The 15,579-nt window shown below is 42.6% G+C and overlaps 1 protein-coding gene across 1 annotated transcript in view; it reads right to left on the reverse strand.

Moving 5' to 3' along the window:
- The window catches only part of LOC106585958 (PDZ domain-containing protein 2), a 200,708-nt gene extending 188,293 nt beyond the window's left edge, over nt 1–12,415 (reverse strand). Inside the window, exon 1 of the mRNA XM_045706834.1 lies at nt 12,065–12,415. The gene's annotated coding sequence lies outside the window, so the exon portion shown is untranslated. The remainder of the gene's footprint in view (nt 1–12,064) is intronic.
- Nucleotides 12,416–15,579: the final 3,164 nt, after the last annotated feature.

The following is a 15,579-nucleotide window of genomic DNA, read 5'->3' on the forward strand; positions in this document are numbered from 1 at the left end:
GAGACTGCGTGAATCAGGCCTTCATGGTGAAATTGATGCAAAGAAACCACTACTAAAGGACACCAATAAGAAGAAGAGACTTGCTTGGGCCAAGAAACACGAGCAATGGACATTAAGCTGGTGGAAATCTGTCCTTTGGTCTGATGAGTCCAAATTTCTGATTTTTGGTTCCAACCGCCGTGTCTTTGTGAGACACAGAGTAGGTGAACAGATGATCTGCGCATGTGTGGTTCCCACCGTGAAGCATGGAGGAGGAGGTGTGGGGGTGCTTTGCTGGTGACACCGTCTATGATTTATTTAGAATTCAAGGCACACTTAACCAGCATGGCTACCACAGCATTGGCAGCGATACGCCATCCCATCTGGTTTGGGCTTAGTGGGACTATCATTTGTTTTTCAACAGGACAATGACCCAAAACACCTCCAGGCTGTGTAAGGGCTATTTGACCAAGAAGGAGAGTGATGGAGTGCTGCATCAGATGACCTGGCCTCCACAATCACCTGACCTCAACCCAATTGAGATGGCTTGGGATGAGTTGGACCGCAGAGTTTAGGAAAAGCAGCCAACAAGTGCTCAGCATATGTGGGAACTTCTTCAAGATTGTTGGAAAAGCATTCCTCATGAAGCTGGTTGAGAGAATGCCAAGAGTATGTAAAGCTGTCATCAATGCAAAGGGTGACTTTTTTGGTTACTACATGATTCCATATGTGTTATTTCATAATCGAGATGTCTTCACTATTATTCTACAATGTAGAAAATAGTAAAAATAAAGAAAAACCCTTGAATGAGTAGGTGTGTCCAACCTTTTGACTGGTACTGTACATCCCCAGCAAAAGTATATTTTAGTCCCAAAAACATACTTTACATATTTCCTCATATATTAGATGTTCGCTAGTAACATGAAGATGTATCAACTAGGTGTAACTTAAGGTAGGTTCATTCTACAGTCTGATACAGTCTGATCACCTGGTGATATCAGTAGAGGTGTAACTTAAGGTAGGTTCATTCTACAGTCTGATACAGTCTGATCACCTGGTGATATCAGTAGAGGTGTAGCTTAAGGTACCTTCATTCTACAGTCTGATACAGTCTGATCACCTGGTGATATCAGTAGAGGTGTAACTTAAGGTAGGTTCATTCTACAGTCTGATACAGTCTGATCACCTGGTGATATTTGCAATTTGCACCACTTCTGTAGAATCACCCATATTAAGTATTCACTCCCCTGGGATTTTTTTCCAGACTTTGTTGTGTTACAAAGTGGGATTGAAATACATTAAAAACAAAATGTTAAATGTCATTCATCTACACACAATGCTTCATAATGTCAAAGTGAAAAGAAATATCTACACATATTTGCAAATTTATAAAAATGTAATAACTAAAAATAGTCGTTGCGTAAGTATTCACACCCCTTTCGTTTAGGCCTAAATTACTTCAGCAGTACAATGTGGCTTTAACAAATCACATAAAAAGTTACCATGACTTACTCTGTGTGAAATAACAAGGGATTAACATGATGTTTTAATGACTAACCCCTTTCCTCTGTCCCCCCATATAATGATGTTTTAATGACTAACCCCTTTCCTCTGTCCCCCCATATAATGATGTTTTAATGACTAACCCCTTCCCTCTGTCCCCCCATATAATGATGTTTTAATGACTAACCCCTTTCCTCTGTCCCCCCATATAATGATGTTTTAATGACTAACCCCTTTCCTCTGTCCCCCCATATAATGATGTTTTAATGACTAACCCGTTTCCTCTGTCCCCCCATATAATGATGTTTTAATGACTAACCCCTTTCCTCTGTCCCCCCATATAATGATGTTTTAATGACTAACCCCTTTCCTCTGTCCCCCCATATAATGATGTTTTAATGACTAACCCGTTCCCTCTGTCCCCCCATATAATGATGTTTTAATGACTAACCCCTTCCCTCTGTCCCCCCATATAATGATGTTTTAATGACTAACCCCTTTCCTCTGTCCCCCCATATAATGATGTTTTAATGACTAACCCGTTTCCTCTGTCCCCCCATAGCCATATACACGTACAACATCAGTAACGTCCCTCAGTCAAGTCAAACACAGATTCAACTACAAAGACCAGGGAGCTTTTTCAAAAGCCTCATTAAGAAGGGCAGTGATTGGTAGACGGAGTAACAATAACAAATCTGACGTTGAATATCTCTTTTAAGTTTTTATAAAGTTAATAATTGTGGATGAATGTATTAAGTAATCCTTCTACCCCCCCCCCTTAAAAGATGTAGATGCACTATTGTAAAGTGGTTGTTCCACTGGATATTATAAGGTGAATGCTCCAATTTGTAAGTCGCTCTGGACAAGAGCGTCTGCTAAATGACTTAAATGTAAATGTAAGCCACACAGACACAAACATACAGTCGTTCTTCTGAACTGAGCTGCACTAGAAGACCATTAGTCATTTTTAAAACAGAATTAAAAACTATTCCAAAAAACATGAATCCTGTAAGCGACAAGGCACTAAAGCAAAGAAAACAGCAAAGGAATACACTTTTTGGCAAAGCTTTATGTTTGGGGCAAATCCAACACAACACTAAGTAACACCCTTCTTTATTTTTCCTTATAGTGGTGGCTGCTTCAAGTTATAAGTATGCTTGACATCGGCAAAGCCTGAGGTTGGAAAGAAACGGGATGGAGCTACGCACAGGCAAAATCCTAGAGGAGGAAAACCTGCTTCAGTCTGCTTTCCACCAGACACTAGGAAAGGAATTAACCTTTCAGCAGGACAATAACCTAAAACACAAGGCCAAATCTACACTGGGAGATGAATTCACCTTTCAGCAGGACAATAACCTAAAACACAAGGCCAGATCTACACTGGGAGATGAATTCACCTTTCAGCAGGACAATAACCTAAAACACAAGGCCAAATCTACACTGGGAGATGAATTCACCTTTCAGCAGGACAATAACCTAAAACACAAGGCCAGATCTACACTGGGAGATGAATTCACCTTTCAGCAGGACAATAACCTGAAACACAAGGCCAGATCTACGGTGGGGTTGCTCACCAAGAACACAGTGAATGTTCCTGAGTTACAGTTTTTAATTAAATCTGCTTGAAAATCTATGGCAAGACTTGAACATTGCTGCCTAGCTATGATCCCCCCCTCGACAGAAGAATGAAGAATTATGAAAATAATAAAATGGGCAAACAATGGACAATCCAGGTGTGTAAAGCTCTTAAGAGAATGACCCAGAAAGACTCACAGCTGTTATTGCTGTCAAATGTGTTTATAACATTTGACTTATCTAATCAAGGTAAAATTAGTGTTTAGTTTTTCATAACATGATTCTATCACTTTTGGGGGAAGAAGAAAGTATTTTGTGTAGATCGTAAAAAATAAAAGATAATGATTTAAATCGCTTTAATCACACTTTGCAACACAATAAAATGTGAAGTAATCAAAAGGTGTTAAACACTTAAAGATGATGGATCTTAAATTTGAGCCAGTAGCAGGAAACAGGAAACAGGAAATGTGAAATATTATGTGGATTACAATTAAATTGACATTTTTGTCAAGGTTGATGATACGTACTTCGTTAGGGGGGGGGAAAAAATCTAACCTGAAATTCCAAAGTGGAAATTACAAATTTCAGAATCCTTAAAAAAAAAAAAAATCAAATACATTAGAACTTTAACATGTTCTACATTGCAGGAAATTTCTCCCGCAACAGGGTGATTAAATTAAGATCCTACATCTGAATGGCATCCATATACGGCGCATTCGTAAAGTATTCAGACCCCTTGACTTTTTCCATATTTTGTTACGTTACAGCCTTATTCTAAAATTGATTAAACTGTTTCCCCCCCCCTCAATCTACACACAATACCCCATAATGACATCACAATACCCCATAATGACATCACAATACCCCATAATGACATCACAATACCCCATAATGACAAAGCAAAAACTGTTTATTTTATAGAATATTATTAAAAATAAAAAACTGAAATATCACATTTACATAAGTATTCAGACCTTTTACTCAGTACTTTGTTGAAGCACCTTTGGCAGCGATTACAGCCTCAAGTCTTCTTGGGTATGACGCTACAAGCTTGGAACACCTGTATTTGGGGAGTTTCTCCCATTCTTCTCTGCAGATCCTCTCAAGCTCTGTCAGGTTGGATAGGGAGCGTCACTGCACAGCTATTTTCAGGTCTCTCCAGAGATGTTCGATTGGGTTCAAGTCCAGGCTCTGGCTGGGCCACTCAAGGACATTCAGAGACTTGTCCTGAAGCCACTCCTGCATTGTCTTGGCTGTGTGCTTAGGGTTGTTGTCCTGTTGGAAGGTGAACCTTCACCCCAGTCTGAGGTCCAAAAAAGTTTAATCTTGGTTTCATCAGACCAGAGAATCTGGTTTCTCATCAGAGTCCTTTAGGTGGAAGGTTCTCCCATCTCCACAGCGGAACTCTGGAGCTCTGTCAGAGTGGCCATCGGGTTCTTGGTCACCTCCCCTGACCAAGGCCCTGATTGCTCAGTTTGGCCGGGCGGCCAGCTAAAGGAAGAGTCTTGGTGGTTCCAAACTTCTTCCATTTAAGAATGATGGAGGCCACTGTGTTCTTGGGGACCTTCAATGCTGCAGAAATGTTTTGGTACCCTTCCCCAGATCTGTACCTCAACACAATCCTGTCTCGGAGCTCTACGGACAATTCCTTCGACCTCATGGCTTGGTTTTTGCTCTGACATGCACTGGCAACTGTGGGACCTTTATATAGACAGGTGTGTGCCTTTCCAAATCATGTCCAATCAATTGAATTTACCACAGGTGGACTCCAATCAAGTTGTAGAAACATCTCAAGGATGATCGATGGAAACAGGATGCACCTGAGCTCAATTTCGAGTCTCATAGCAAAGGGTCTGAATATTTATGTAAATAAGGTATTTCTGTTTTTATAAATTAGCAAGAAAAGCTAAAAACCTGTTTTCGCTTTGTCATTATGGAGTATTGTGATGTCATTATGGGGTATTGTGATGTCATTATGGTGTATTGTGATGTCATTATGGGGTATTGTGATGTCATTATGGGGTATTGTGTGTAGATTGATAAGGATTTTTATTTTATTTAACACATTATAGAATAAGGCTGTAAAGTAACAAAATGTAGAAAAAGGGAAGACGTCTGAGAACTTTACAAATGCCTTGTGTATAAATGTGTTTAACGCACTCTACTTACCATTTAAACGGTGTAAATACTGTATCTATCGATATATGGTAATAATAAGGCACTGTACATACCATTTAAACGGTGTAAATACTGTATCTATCGATATATGGTAATAATAACGCACTGTACTTACCATTTAAACGGTGTAAATACTGTATCTATCGATATATGGTAATAATAAGGCACTGTACTTACCATTTAAAACAACAAGCTCAACATAAGGAGCACATGACAGAGTCATCTGAGAAAAACTTGGAAGTTCTGAAAATAAACTTTGAGTTCAAGCTAAGAAAGTTAGCCTAAAGTTAAATACTTATCTTGAATGTTGCATGAGATGTTTTTTGTTGTTGTTATAAATTGAATAAAATATAATTCCATCTATTAATCCCACCACGTAATGTTGTCATTTATTTATGACATAACGAATTCCAAACTGGTTACTAACAGTTCTTATCAATTCTTCACAAATCCTATAAAACTGTCAAAGCAAGAGGTAGAGCCAGGGTTGTGGGTTCGATTCTCACGGGGGGCCAGCACAGAAGAAGAAAAAAATTTGTTTAGAAATGAAATGTATGCATTCACTACTGTAAGTCGCTCTGGATAAGAGCGTCTGCTAAAATGACTAAAATGTAAAATGTAAATGTATGTAGGCTTGAATATGAACAGCGGATGTTAAACATGTATATAAGGTACACATTCTATAGCCCATTTTCTATTCCGTTCAGACAGTGAGCGCCAGCAAAACTAGGATTTTGTGACTGGTTTAAAGCAGCTTTCAAAGGCTGAGACAATGTTATCAAAAGATATAGGGTCAACAAATGAAGCCAAAACACACACACACACACACACACACACACACACACACACTTTCTCAAGTAAGCCTGAAAGGCTTGGATCTGATCTGGTCTGACGTGATCTGGTCAAAACAAAAGATAAGTGATTCTGGTACCACCAGCCCAGACATCACAGTCATCATCATCATCATCTTCATCTCTCACAGGGTTGGGGAGTAACTGTTTACAATTTTTAAAAAACACTAACTAATCCGTTACATTAGCAGCTAAAATATTGAAATCAGATTACAGAGACTTTTTGAAAATAAATGGATGATTACTTCTTGTATTACATTTTTTAATTCCCCAAAAATATGTTTATGACACTTTTCTGTTTTCTTAATGAAATTCAATTCAGTGTTGAACAAAGGTGCAAGTTTAAGTTTGTTCCACCTGAGTGGGTCTGACCACCAATCAGAGACCACTAATGATGACACACCAAATGATGACCACCAATCAGAGACCACTAATGATGACACACCAAATGATGACCACCAATCAGAGACCACTAATGATGACACACCAAATGATGACCACCAATCAGAGACCACTAATGATGACACACCAAATGATGACCACCAATCAGAGACCACTAATGATGACACACCAAATGATGACCACCAATCAGAGACCACTATGATGACACATCAAATGATGACCACCAATCAGAGACCACCACTATGATGACACATCAAATGATGACCACCAATCAGAGACCACTAATGATGACACACCAAATGATGACCACCAATCAGAGACCACCACTATGATGACACACCAAATGATGACCACCAATCAGAGACCACTAATGATGACACACCAAATTATGACCACCAATCAGAGACCACTATGATGACACACCAAATGATGACCACCAATCAGAGACCACTATGATGACACACCAAATGATGACCACCAATCAGAGACCACTAATGATGACACACCAAATGATGACCACCAATCAGAGACCACTAATGATGACACACCAAATGATGACCACCAATCAGAGACCACTATGATGACACACCAAATGATGACCACCAATCAGAGACCACTAATGATGACACACCTAATGATGACCACCAATCAGAGACCACTAATGATGACACACCAAATGATGACCACCAATCAGAGACCACTATGATGACACATCAAATGATGACCACCAATCAGAGACCACTATGATGACACACCAAATGATGACCACCAATCAGAGACCACCACTATGATGACACACCAAATGATGACCACCAATCAGAGACCACTATGATGACACACCAAATGATGACCACCAATCAGAGACCACTAATGATGACACACCAAATGATGACCACCAATCAGAGACCACTAATGATGACACATCAAATGATGACCACCAATCAGAGACCACCACTATGATGACACATCAAATGATGACCACCAATCAGAGACCACTAATGATGACACACCAAATGATGACCACCAATCAGAGACCACCAATGATGACACACCAAATGATTACCACCAATCAGAGACCACTAATGATGACACACCTAATGATGACCACCAATCAGAGACCACTAATGATGACACATCAAATGATGACCACCAATCAGAGACCACCACTATGATGACACACCAAATGATGACCACCAATCAGAGACCACCACTATGATGACACATCAAATGATGACCACCAATCAGAGACCACTAATGATGACACACCAAATGATGACCACCAATCAGAGACCACCACTATGATGACACATCAAATGATGACCACCAATCAGAGACCACTAATGATGACACACCAAATGATGACCACCAATCAGAGACCACCACTATGATGACACACCAAATGATGACCACCAATCAGAGACCACCACTATGATGACACACCAAATGCATTTGATGGGTCATTTGTCTTCTTCACCAATGGGAGTCTAAGCCCTGTCTAAGTTGGGGGTATGGAATTGTTTTAAGAAGGTCATACTAAGGATTAATTTGCTAATTGATTTTTAAGACCCTTTGAAGTAACAAAACAAAATATGGAAAAAAATGGTATTTGGCCTTACAGCTATTAGCCACCACAAATGCATTGAATAACTGATTCACTACATGGAACAGATGGTCCTCCACTTCCGTTAGATTTTGCCATTGTGTTGATCAGGATTGTTTTACACTTATTTAACCCCTTATTTTTTTTTGCACTAAACAGTCTCCATATATATATATATATATATATATATATATATATATACTTCCATTCATTTTTCTTTCAACTGGTACCGTGAGATCTTCAGACCAGTCTGTGGACGTCCAAGTGCAAAACAATCAACATGTACGTGTCTGTGAGAGTCTCAGCTTTCCACAGAAAGAGGTCATACTAGTCTTTAGGCCAAACTGTTTGGACACTTACAGACCAGTGGCTGGAATGGAGTGTGAACGGAACGGCATCAAACACATGGAAACTGCATCTTTGATGCGTTTGATGCCGTTCCATCGACTCCATTCCAGACGTTATTACGAGCCGTCCTCCACTGCTACAGACAGGAGTTGGCAGAACAGCTGTAGCGACTTCAGACGAGTCTTCAGACGCTTGTGGGGGGGTGGGGGGGGGGGGTCGTAGAGCAAAATGGAGAACACCGTGTTCGTGATGAGTATGGTATTTATTTTTCCCAACTGGTACCGGGGGACCTTTACACGAGGCCTGTCGGCGTCCTAGAGCGAAACAACCGAAATGTTCCTGAAAGTCCACAGATGGGGTTATAATAGTTTTGTAGGCCAAACCGTTCGGACGCTACAGACGATTTTGTGAAAATACCGATTTTTCGGGATTTCTCAGGCAGTGGCGGTTCTAGACCATTTCAACTGAGGGGGGACCAAGCTGGGGCCAGTTGTGCTGTTAGAGGGGCCAGTTATACTGTTAGACGGGCCAGTTATACTGTTAGAGGGGCCAGTTATACTGTTAGAGGGGCCAGTTAAACACACACAGGGCCAGTTATACTGTTAGAGGGGCCAGTTGTACTGTTAGAGGGGGCCAGTTGTACTGTTAGAGGGGGCCAGTTGTACTGTTAGAGGGGGCCAGTTGTACTGTTAGAGGGGCCAGTTGTACTGTTAGAGGGGCCAGTTGTTCTGTTAGAGGGGGCCAGTTGTTCTGTTAGAGGGGGCCAGTTGTACTGTTAGAGGGGCCAGTTGTTCTGTTAGAGGGGCCAGTTGTACTGTTAGAGGGGGCCAGTTGTACTGTTAGCGGGGCCAGTTGTACTGTTAGAGGGGCCAGTTGTTCTGTTAGAGGGGGCCAGTTGTGCTGTTAGAGGGGCCAGTTGTACTGTTAGAGGGGCCAGTTATACTGTTAGACGGGCCAGTTATACTGTTAGAGGGGCCAGTTATACTGTTAGAGGGGCCAGTTATACTGTTAGAGGGGCCAGTTAAACACACACAGGGCCAGTTATACTGTTAGAGGGGCCAGTTGTACTGTTAGAGGTGGCCAGTTGTACTGTTAGAGGGGCCAGTTGTTCTGTTAGAGGGGCAGTTGTTCTGTTAGAGGGGGCCAGTTGTACTGTTAGAGGGGCCAGTTGTACTGTTAGAGGGGCCAGTTGTTCTGTTAGAGGGGGCCAGTTGTACTGTTAGAGGGGCCAGTTGTACTGTTAGAGGGGCCAGTTGTTCTGTTAGAGGGGCCAGTTGTACTGTTAGAGGGGCCAGTTATAGTGTTAGAGGGGCCAGTTGTACTGTTAGAGGGGCCAGTTGTACTGTTAGAGGGGCCAGTTGTACTGTTAGAGGGGCCAGTTGTACTGTTAGAGGGGGCCAGTTGTGCTGTTAGAGGGGCCAGTTGTACTGTTAGAGGGGCCAGTTGTACTGTTAGAGGGGCCAGTTATAGTGTTAGAGGGGCCAGTTGTACTGTTAGAGGGGCCAGTTGTACTGTTAGAGGGGCCAGTTGTACTGTTAGAGGGGCCAGTTGTTCTGTTAGAGGGGGCCAGTTGTGCTGTTAGAGGGGCCAGTTGTACTGTTAGAGGGGCCAGTTATACTGTTAGAGGGGCCAGTTGTGCTGTTAGAGGGGCCAGTTATACTGTTAGAGGGGCCAGTTGTACTGTTAGAGGGGCCAGTTGTACTGTTAGAGGGGCCAGTTGTACTGTTAGAGGGGCCAGTTATACTGTTAGACGGGCCAGTTATACTGTTAGAGGGGCCAGTTATACTGTTAGAGGGGCCAGTTAAACACACACAGGGCCAGTTATACTGTTAGAGGGGCCAGTTGTACTGTTAGAGGGGGCCAGTTGTACTGTTAGAGGGGCCAGTTGTTCTGTTAGAGGGGCCAGTTGTACTGTTAGAGGGGGCCAGTTGTACTGTTAGAGGGGCCAGTTGTACTGTTAGAGGGGCCAGTTGTTCTGTTAGAGGGGCCAGTTGTTCTGTTAGAGGGGCCAGTTGTTCTGTTAGAGGGGGCCAGTTGTACTGTTAGAGGGGCCAGTTGTACTGTTAGAGGGGCCAGTTGTTCTGTTAGAGGGGGCCAGTTGTACTGTTAGAGGGGCCAGTTGTACTGTTAGTGGGGCCAGTTGTACTGTTAGAGGGGCCAGTTGTACTGTTAGAGGGGCCAGTTGTACTGTTAGAGGGGCCAGTTGTACTGTTAGAGGGGCCAGTTGTGCTGTTAGAGGGGCCAGTTGTACTGTTAGAGGGGCCAGTTATACTGTTAGAGGGGCCAGTTATACTGTTAGAGGGGCCAGTTACATTAATAACGGATGTTTAAAAAAAAAAGAACGATAGCAAAAAAATTGTTATGTAAAAATGATTTCATACTCCACATTTAGGGGGGCCACAAGGGGTTCCAAAATTGTTGTCACAGGGGCACTGCCCCACAAAGTGGTCTGACAAACACCACTCTAGCTCCGTCACCTTTCATCGCAGATGCGGAAGTGCGACATCGGAGGATGCGGTGGATTGAGATGCATCCAATGCAAAAAATAAAAATATATATGTATATTTATATCTGAAACTGAATGACTTTTATGGGGATGTTTTTATTATGCTAAATTACATTTCAGCGAGGAAAATCAACTTTAGGGGGTAAAGTAATCCAAAAGTTACTAAAAGTAATTCGATTACATTACTGAGTTTGAGGTAATCCAAAAGCTGTGTTACTGATTACAATTTTAGGCTGGTAACTAGTAACGGATTACCTTTCTAAAGTAACCTAGGCAACCCTGCCCACACACACACACACACACACACACACACACACACACACACACACACACACAGAATAGTCTGGTATCAACAACTTGAGAATAGTAGTCTATCACTAACTGAGCTACAAAAGAAAAGAAAACCGATTGAATAGGATGATGATGACTGTTGATATTTCATCAATATATATATATATAAATATAAAGAAAAAACAGTAAGCGCATACTATGCAAATCAATGCAAAACGTCCTCTGCGCTGCACTATAGGGCTTTGTCATGAGACACGCATGACTTCGATAACGCAGCCAAAATGTTAAACCTTTTTCCAAGCAAAAAGTTATCGGTCGACAAGGCGGTAACACATCAACCATTGCAAATCCATTCTATTCAAAAACTATACATTTTTGGTTTCCAGCTCTTTCTTGCAATGCAACGCGAACGAATGTATGTAAACTCTTGAAAACTTTAATGATTCTCTCCAACTTTTCAATTATGGAACTTAAGGCTCTTTACGTTCAAAGAAATATCTTCTATACATTATCTTCTAAACATAGTTTTTTTTATATAGTTTTGGATCTATTCGAGCAAATTCACCTAGAATAAGAACCTGTTAAAAAAAATACAAAAATACTAGATGAAGTTAATAACCTCATCTAAACACCGTGTTAATGAATCATTTGACAATCGCAGTGTTTGGTTTGACATTTTAAATAAGGGTAGCTGATGCACCTCAACTCTGTTCTCTTACATCGAGGTGGAGTTGAGCTTTGATGACTGGTGGAGGAATTTACAAGCAACAACATTGGGTCACCATGAGTCGATTCTTGTAAAATAATAATGTACATTCTGAAACCGCTTACCTGTACTTATGTTGGTCCTGTACAACTGCTGCAAAATGCTGAAAATCCAACTTTTAATAAAAACTTTTAGCGAATACAACCAGGGACTTTTTCTTTGGTTGAGAGTAGCAAGGCATAACGTTACAGTTATCCGTAGAGTACACTTCTCAAATAACTGAAAACAATCCAGGGAAGTGATTTTCTGAACGCAAATAATACTTTTTTCAACAACAACGAAAAAAGTCCTTCATACAATGTATTCACAAATGTTCGCGAAGCTTAAATATGAAATTACATTGAATCATAAATGAATCCTTGCTAAACTAAGACGGGACTGTTGTGCGCGTTCGTCTCTGGTCGCGTCGCTTGACACCAGCGGCTCGTCAGCAACATTAAAAAGGTACTTCCGGGTCACGGAACTTCAGAAAGTTTCGAAATAAAAGTCCCCCACGTCAAATATTTTTTGAACTGCATTGTTGGTTAAGGGCGTAAGTAAACATTTCACGGTAAATTCTACACCTGTTGTATTCATGATATATTCTAAATAATTGCTAAACATGAACAATTATTCATATTTACCTGACATTTGCATTAAATGTGGGTTTTAAATTAATCCCTCCAATGCAATCAAATCAAATGTTATTTGTCACAGGTGCATGTGGGGACTTGCTTCACAAGAGCATTAGTGAGCTCGGCACTGACGGTGGGTGATTAGGGCCGCAGTCGGTGTTCCAATTCATCCCAAAGGTGTTCGATGGGGTTGAGGTCAGGGCTGTGTGCGGCCAGTCAAGTTCTTCCACACTGATCTCAACAAACCATTTCTGTACGGGCCACGCTTTCTGCACAGGGGCATTGTCATGCTGAAACAGGAAAGAGCCTTCCCCAAACTGTTGCAACATAGTTGGAAGCACAGAATCATCTAGAATGTCATTGTGTGCTGTGGCGTTAGTTCCAGTGAAGGGAAATCTTAACCATGAAAAACCATGAAAAACAGCTTCAGACCATTAGTCCTCCTCCACCAAACTTTACAGTTGGCACTATGCATTGGGGCAGGTAGCGTTCTCCTGGCATCCGCCAAACCTAGATTCGTCCGTCGGACTACCAGATGGTGAAGCGTGATTCATCACTCCAGAGAACGCATTTCCACTGCTCCAGAGTCCAATTGGCGGCGAGCTTTACACCACTCCAGCCAATGCTTGGCATTGTGCATGGTGATCTTAGGCTTGTGTGTGGCTGCTCAGCCATGGAAACCCATTTCATGAAGATCCCGACAAACAGTTCTTGTGCTGACGTTGCTTCCAGAGGAAGTTTGGAACTCGGTAGTGAGTGTTGCAACTGAGGACAGACAGTTTTTACGCACAACGTGCTTCAGCACTCGGCGGTCCCGTTCTGTGAGCTTGTGTGGCCTACCACTTCACGGTTAAGCCATTGTTGCTCCTTGACGTTTCCACTTCCACAATAACAGCCCTTACAGTTGACCGGGGCAGCTCTAGCGGTGCATAAAATTTGATGAACTGAATTGTTGGAAAAGGTGGCATCCTATAACGGTGCCAGATTGAAAATCACTGAGCTCTTCGGTAAGGCCATTCTACTGCAAATGTTTGGCGATTGCAGTGTCGCGTGCTCGATGTTATACACCTGTCAGCAACGGGTGTTGCTGAAATAGCCAAATCCGCTAATTTGAAGGTGTGTCCACATACTTTGTGTATAAATAGTGTATATATTTTTATACCAGTAGGCTATTATGTTCTTTACATTCATTTACTTAAACTTCAACCATCATATAATACTTCTAAACTTATATAAAGTAGTAATTCTCTTTAGTTCCCCCCCCCATGTAGTTATAATTTGTAAAATCATTTAAACATTATTCACTATGCAAAGCTACAACAACAACAACAACAACATATATTGTTTTTGTACCAAATCAGACGCATAGGGGTTTACCGCGGACTTTTATTTTTCAAGGCAAAAAAAACGGAAACCGGAAGTCTTCTTGTGTCTAGATATTATTTCCAGCCTCCGTCTTCAGAGCAGAACCCCGACTGCATGGGGCGGAGTCAGCGACATTGATTTATGAGCTCTTTGTCCAATCAGGGAGAAGTTGACAGAATAATGAGATAGAACTTGTTATATTATCCAATCAGATCTCTGGGCGGCCATATCGTTATAAAATGATGTATCAAGGGTTATTAATAACGGTTAATAATTTGTTAATATAATTATGTAATTAACAAGTAAAACCATTGAATTGATGTGTGTGTGGGTGTCCCACAATTTCTAAAACATTTACAGAAGTCTTAATTGTAAAAAAAAAAAATTATTATTATTATTTTAACAGACAACATCTGCAACTTCTATTAATTGAGGAAGTTAGCTGAATTATTTACAAAAAATCTTTATCTTTAACTCTGCATTGATGGGAAAAGGACCCGTAAAGTAAGTCCACTGTACATGTTTAGTCTACAGCTGTTGTTTATGAAGCATGTGATAAATAACATTTTATTTTATCTGATCTAGTCCCGTGGGCGGATGTTTACCGGTCCGGAGACGACCCAGAACTAATTTCACCACATGACACTGATCTAAAATCATGTTGCAGTACTCTTTTTACTTGGAGTCAGCCTCCCCCCCCCCTGACCCTGGCCAGTGGGCTACTGCTGCTCTCCCCCCTGACCCTGACCCTGACCCTGGCCAGTGGGCTACTGCTGCTCTGCCCCCTGACCCTGACCCTGGCCAGTGAGCTACTGCTGCTCTCCCCCCTGACCCTGACCCTGGCCAGTGGGCTACTGCTGCCTCCCCCCTGGCCCTGGCCAGTGAGCTACTGCTGCTCTCCCCCTGACCCTGACCCTGACCAGTGGGCTACTGCTGCTCTGCCCCTGACCCTGACCCTGACCCTGACCAGTGGGCTACTGCTGCTCTGCCCCCTGACCCTGACCCTGGCCAGTGGGCTACTGCTGCCTCCCCCCTGGCCCTGGCCAGTGAGCTACTGCTGCTCTCCCCCCTGACCCTGACCCTGACCAGTGGGCTACTGCTGCTCTGCCCCCTGACCCTGACCCTGACCCTGACCAGTGGGCTACTGCTGCTCTGCCCCCTGACCCTGACCCTGGCCAGTGGGCTACTGCTGCCTCCCCCTGGCCCTGGCCAGTGAGCTACTGCTGCTCTCCCCCTGACCCTGACCCTGACCAGTGGGCTACTGCTGCTCTGCCCCCTGACCCTGACCCTGACCCTGGCCAGTGAGCTACTGCTGCTCTCCCCCCTGACCCTGACCCTGGCCAGTGGGCTACTGCTGCTCTGCCCCCTGACCCTGACCCTGACCCTGGCCAGTGAGCTACTGCTGCTATTACTTGCTGTCATCAGTGTCCTAGTCCTCATCTCCTGCTGTTGTGCCCTAGAGCAAGACACTTAAACCCTAAAATGTTCCAAATTCGCTGTTCTGCGGCAGACCCTTTCCTCCAAACTCTCCTTGGGTATAAATGGAGAGTGACTCCAGGACCCCTGAAACCAGTTCCACTGATCAGAGACTGAAACAGACC

This window comes from Salmo salar, chromosome ssa24 (assembly GCF_905237065.1).
Source record: "Salmo salar chromosome ssa24, Ssal_v3.1, whole genome shotgun sequence".
NCBI lineage: Eukaryota > Metazoa > Chordata > Actinopteri > Salmoniformes > Salmonidae > Salmo > Salmo salar.